Source organism: Echinops telfairi, unplaced genomic scaffold, assembly GCF_000313985.2.
Source record: "Echinops telfairi isolate 266 unplaced genomic scaffold, ASM31398v2 ScPeMD7_1957;HRSCAF=2489, whole genome shotgun sequence".
Taxonomy (NCBI): Eukaryota; Metazoa; Chordata; class Mammalia; order Afrosoricida; family Tenrecidae; genus Echinops; species Echinops telfairi.
The window spans coordinates 2,644,745-2,651,687 of NW_022105855.1; positions in this window are offsets into that span (position 1 = coordinate 2,644,745).

Below are 6,943 nucleotides of genomic sequence, written 5' to 3' on the forward strand. Positions count from 1 at the left end.
CCTCTGGTTCCTTGAGGCTTCCTCACCCCCCACTATCATGACCCCAGTCCTGCCTTTCACTGCAGGCTAGACTGGAGCATGTGCACAGGTACAGATAAGAGATAAGAGCTCATGACGCACTGAATCCAGGAACAGGAATGGGAGTAGCGATACCAGAAGGGTAGGGGGAAGGTTGGGAGAGGAGGAGAGGAAAGGGGAACCAATTGCAATGATCAACACACAACCACACACACCCCTCCAAGGAGACGAATAATAGAAACCATTGGGGAAGGGAGACTGTGGTCGGTGTAAGATATAAAAATATTAATTTATTATTTATCAAGGGGTCACAAGGGGGAGGGAGGGAAAAAAGAGGAGCTGAGACCAAGGGCTCAATAGAAAGTAAATGCCTAGACAAGAATGATGGCAACATATGTACAAATATGCTTGATACGATTGATGTATGGATTGTTATAAGAGTTGTAAGAGCCCCCAATAAAATTATCTTTTAATAAAATTTTTTAAAAAGAATTAAAAATACAAATCAAAACTTTTTATTGTGAATTGGGTGGAAATTTATAGAGCACAACCATAGTTTTACATTTCAAATTCCATACATATTTTATTCAACTCACCCATCACAGTCCCTTCAGTGTAGCGTTACGTATTACACTTCCTCCCCGTGCTTGCTGTTTCCGTTCCTCCTCCTTTCCTAACCCTCTGAGTTTTGTCCTTGGGTTGAGGTTTCCCTTTGGACCGTAACTGGTTGATTATTCTGACACAAGGGAGAGTTCAGTTCTAGCCCCGAAGGGTGACTCATGACCATAGCCTTGGGGGTCCCACCGGTGTCTATCTGAACAGCAAGACTGGTTTCTTTTATGACCTTGAGTTTCCCCATTTTCTCCTGTGCCTGGCATACAGCACGTATGGAACTGTTTGCTTTCACCATGATCCAAACTTTATTATATCTGTGCCATTCACAGGCAAAGCACACACCGAAAAGGTATATCTCTCATGGCACAGTGAGTGAGACAAGGCATACAATATAGGCCGTCCCCAGGTCATGTAATGATGCCCAACCTGTATTATATATAAACCAATGGCTGCAAAGCCATGACATTAAAAACTGAGGCACGTACACTGATTTGTAATCAACTATGGACACTGCTTGCAAGGTTCATCAAAGCATCACTATTATTGTGATTAGTATGTTAGAAGGGTGTTTTAGAGTGTCTGGAAGTAGTTCTTTAATTTTTAAAAATATATAGAAAGGCACACTGCTTACTAAGACAAACATTTGCCTAACAGATAGTAATCATGCCTGACTGTTCTTTTTATTATTATTTTCATACCTGACTGTTCTGACTTATGTACAAGTTCAATTTAAAGACAGAAGCACAATTTGTAAGTTAGGGACTGACTATGGTTGGGAACACTCTCCACTTGTTCCCTACATTCTACTCTCAAAGTGAGAGTCGTTGGATTACCGTAGCCCAGGCACTATACAAAGACGCCTGATGGCACAATGGTGAAGTGCTCAGCTGCAAACTGAAAGGTTGGCAGTTCGAACTCTCCCAGAGACTTCACAGGAGGAAGACCTGGGGATCGGCTTCCACCAAGAACTCAGCCCAAGAATCCTGTGGCACACGGGGGAGTCTCTGCGTTGAAAGTGACTTAATGGCACCAAATAGCAGTAACAACGGGGTATTCTTCTAAATATTTTGCATAGCTGTCACAAGAATCCTGCCAGGCGTTATTGTTAAGGGAGAAGTAAGTTTGAGTCATTTGACCGAAGTCACACAGGTAAGTGGCAGATGGCCTACAAGGACTAAAACCTTAAGGAGCCTGAGTGGCGCTGTTGGCTAAGTGTTGGATTGCTAACGGCAAGATCAGGGGTTCAAAACCACCACCCACTCTGCGGATGAAAGATGAGGCTGTCTGCTTCTCTGCGAGATTGACAACCTTGGAAACCCTATAAAGAGTAGCTATGAGTCTGAGTTAACTCAACGGAAGTGAATTGCATTTGAGTTAAAGCTATATTACTTTCTGATTTGTTTCTTTGTACCATTTCTTTCCCTCTTTTCTCCACTAATCAAAAGCAAACGGAATGCATAGTGACCCTACATGGGGTTTCTGAGCGCGTAATTATTTAAAGGGACAGACAGCTTCATATTCTTCCTTCAGAGCAGCTGGTGGGTTTGAATGACCAACTTTGAATTGACGGACCAATGTCAAATTCACACCACCACCAGAATTCCTTCTTTTCCCCATTCCAGAAAACCCAAACCAAGCTCACTGCCATTGAGGTGATTCCAACTCGCCGAGACCCTGTAAGATAGAACGTGACTGCCCTTGTGGTTTCTGAGCGCTCCGTCTTTACAGGAGGAGACAGCCTCATCTTGCTCCTGCGAAGTGGCCGAGGGTTTCAAACTGCTGACCTTGAGGTTAGCAGCCCAATGCATAGCCACTATGCCACTTTCCCAAGTAGCACGGGGTATTCTTTGTACCCCAAGACCTGACGATAATTGCTGAAATGAACCGAAGTACATCAGTTTACTCCTGTCTGTCATTTGGCTACAGATGTGTAGGACAAATATTCAGACCTGAAGTATTTCCATCCTCAGTGTCTTCAAAACCCAGACTCACTGCCACCAAGTCGCTCTGACTCATAGCAATGCTACAAGGCAGGCAGAACTGCTGCTGTGGCTTCTTCGATCTTTTTCCCTGGGAGCTGCTGGTGCTTTCGAACTGCTGACTTTGTGGTTAGCAGTCCAGCAGTTACCCCGCTCCACCACCAGGGCTTGTTCAAATGATTAGCAGTTGTTCCTCATATCCGGGAGTCCTGTCTTTATCACTCTTTTGCCCAGGGCTTATTAAAAATGGCATCAGATTCTAATTTTACAGTTACTGGTTTCCTGTGTTTGATTATAATTTTCATTTCTAGGTCCTCTGCTTTGTTTCCTTTTGTTATTCTTTTCTTTCCTTTTTCAACGAACAGTCTGTTTTCTTTTCTTTTGTAGGACATGCTCTTCCCACGTTGCCTCCAACATTTGAAACATGTCTGCTGCCTTCCTAACACCTCAAACAGCAACACTGTCAAACTGCTCTGTGCTGATCTGCTGGCTCTCCTTCGGTGCAGCAGACACCCAAGGCCGCAAACCTGGAGCACAGAGCCCGTCAGCAGGGCCCCAGGCCCCTTAGCTGAGAGCGGGGATTAGCTGTTCACACCTAGAAAAATCAGTGTAAGGAACCCCGCTGCTGAGAACCTGTTCTGTTTTCATTTCCACTTCCCTAGACTTACTTTGCCACTTCCTTAACGAGCCCCGTCCTTGCCCCCATCAGGAAGCCTGACAGCTGCTGAAAGGAGTTTTTGAGGAGCTCCACTTTCATGATTTTCTTCCATTTTCACGGCCCCTCTGTGAGTGGCCTGGAGATAGGGCTGCCATCTTGCTATTCCTTAATGATTTTCCCGTCGACATCTTGTTTCTTCCCCTCCTCTTTTCTTTCTCCTTTCGGAGTAATCCAATATTTTTCAGCGTTTCAGTTCACTTCCTCTACTGACTTTTCGTCAGTAGATGGCAAGGAGTTCCCCTTGCTTGGATCCACGCTCGATGCTTGTGGAGGCAGCAGTGAAGAAATCCAGTGAAGGGCTGCACTGGCTACATCTGCTGCACAAGACTTCTTTAAAGTATTGAAGAACAAGGTGTCTCTTTGGACTGAGGTGTGCCTGCCCCAAGCCATGGTATTTCCAATCACCCCATATGAATATGGAACTTGGACATGGAATAAAGGAGACCTTAGAAGAATCGATGCATTTGACTTTGGATTGAGGTGCTGGTGAAGAATATTGAAGGCACCGTGGGCCACCAAAGGACCAACGAATCTGTCTGGCAAGAAGTGCAATCAGAATGCTCTTTAGAATCAAGGAGGTGAGACTTTGTCGCTCACACTTTGGACATATTATCAGGAGGGATCAGTCTGTGGAAAAGGACATCATACTTGGTCAAGTGGAAGGGCAGCAACAAAGAAGAAAACTCAAGGATGGATTGACACAGTGGCTAAACCACTGGGCTCAGACATAACAGCAATTGTGAGGGTGATGCGGGACTGGGCATTGCTGCCTTCTGTTAGCTTTAGGGTTACTGTGAGTTCGAATTGACGGCATTTAACAACAGGACTTAAGAGAAACAACAATATTGACTTTGGGGGGCTCCCGGGGAGCCTCGGTATTGTAGCGGATTGTGTAGTGGGCTGCGAACCTCGAGGTCAGTAATTTGGAAACCGTTGCTGGAGAAAGATTGGGGTTTCCTACTTTCCTGGAATTATCATCTAGGCTGGAGCCAGTTCTACTGAGTTTGAGTTGGGTTTGGGTGGAGTAAATGCTCTGATGATAACTGGAAACCTGGCCATTTGAGTGCACCCAGAAACTATGTGCTTCTGGAAGAGCAGCCAGTGAAACTCCTCTGGCGCACAGGGCGTCGTCAATCAGAACCCACTCCATGCCAACGTGTGTGTGTTTTCGTTGGTCTTTTAGCTTCAATTCTTTATTTTGTTTTCGTGGCTGCTGTTCTTGTTCTTAGTGGGCTTCTAGGCAATTCCAACTCCTGGATGTCGGGATCACAATCAAATCCCAACCCACGGCCCCGGCGGCAATTCTGACTCCAAAACACTCGACGGAGGGCTTCTGGGCTTCTGGCAGTATCCCTCGTCACAGGAGCAGACAGCCTCACCTTTCTTCTGTGGAGCTGTTGGTGGATTTGAAGCCCTGATGTTGTATTTAGCAGCCCAGTGCCTAACCCACATCACGATCAGGGTGACAAGATAACTCCTTAATTAACCACAGTGCGGTCTGAATTAATATTATAAGACTTAATGTATAATATGTATAAGAACTTCACAATTATATGCTTCTATTTGCCCCTTTACCATGATATTGTTATCACACATTTTACGTTACATATAAATCCTGAAATGCGTTGTCATTATTTTTATTTTAAGCTGTCAATGTATTCTAAAGAAATTTAAAAGTGAGGGAGGTGTTTTTATGTCTACCTTGAATAATTTACCATACCTGTCACTGTCCATTCCTTGCTGTGTTTCTCTGGTATCATTTCCTTTCAGGCTAAAGAACTTTATGGTGCAGGTCTGCTGCGGATGAATTCTTCCAGCTTTTGTTCACCCGAACATGTTTTATTTTGCCTTCATAAAAAAAATTCTCAACAGTGAGAATATTCAGCGATCTTCCATTTGGGGAGATATTTTCCCTACATACATAATTCTAGTTGAATGAGTGTTTTTCCTCTTTCAGAACATTAGGGGTGTCATTCTATGGTCTTCTGGGCCACACTGATTCTGATGAGAAGCCAGTAATACATTCTCTACCTGAGTTCTCCTGTAGTAATGTGCCTCCCTTTCCCCAATTGCTTTAAAGATTTTCTCTTAATATCTGCCTTTCAGAAATTTGCCTACAATGTGCATAGGTGTTTTTCTTTGCATTTATCTTAAGATATACTGATATATATCTGTGGATTGCTATTGTTCATCATATTTATGTCACTGTGTTTCAACATTTTCCCCTGCCCTCATCTCTATTTGCTTACTTTCTGAAATTTTATAAATAAAGTTTTGTTACTAGTGTTTTAGGCAGGGTTCTCTAGAGAAACAAAACCAGGACACTTATGATTATATATATATTAAAAGATTGGTTTATATAATGAGAAGGAATATAACGGCTAGTTAGTCTGCACAGCAGTACAGAAGGCTCAGTTCAACCCATTTTCCTGCAACAGTTAATATACTGAACGTCCTTCAGCTCACACAGGCCAAGGTCAAGGAAGGAGACAGTGGAGTCTGCTCTCAGGCAAGACAAGCAGGGTGGGGCAACAACAGCAGGAAGGTGAGAAATAGTAGCTCGGGAGTGTAGCAAAGTATCCAGAAGCATGGAAAAGCAGGTCTCGATGGAACCTCAAGCTCTAGGATACATAGCAAGGTGACATGATCTATAATCTATGGGTTGGCTCATCCCACAGTAGTGCAACACATGGTTGAGCAAAGGCCTAGCTCAGGCAGCAGAGCACTGGTCTGATCACCAGGCAGAAAGAAGAGAGGCCATTCTTGGAAAGCCATTTATCTCATTGCCCTCCAATCAAGATTCAATCGCATTAAACTCCATCCACATGTTCCTATGGAAGCCTAGTTGACAAAATAAACCTAACTATATATAACATTAGGTTCCAGCTCATACATGCATATGTTTATTCCAAATAAAATGTGTTTGAACAGTCAATATCTACCAACAAGTGCTCTCAGTAATAACCCTTGGTCTCATTAGGGTGCCTTCCAAAAACAACCCATCAAAACATTGGCTTTTAGGACACCTGATGGGCTAGGAGATCAGATCAGAAGATTATGGCAACTATTCACTGGGATTCCATAAGGGGAATCTTGGTGGATTTTTCTCAAAGGCAATCATGGGAGCTAAGAAGAAGAAGTTTTAAGAGAACTGAAAAAAGCTTTGGTGAGAAAAACACCAGGACAGCTGCACTGAGTCGTTGCTTTCCATTGTGACAAGGAACCCCCTCCTTCTTTGAGGGTCGCCAGGCTGCCCCAGGAGAATGCCATTGGGAAGCATTACTCCATCCTCCCCACAGCCCTGATTCATCCCCTCTGGATGTCTTTTTAATGCCCCCAAATCAAAGAATATTTAAAAGCAACATGATTTGAGTCACTTAAGGATGCGGAATTGCCATTTTGACATGGTATCAATGAAGAGTGTTGACTGGTGTCAACGAAGGGTGTTGAACGCACCATGGACTCTGCTAAAAGGACAAACAGGTCTCTCTTGGACGAAGCACAGCCACGGTGCTCCTTAGGGAGACTTTGTCTCACGTACTTTGGGCATGTTGTCAGGAGAGACCAGTCCCTGGAGATGGACATCATGCTTGGTAAAGTAAAAGGGCAGTGA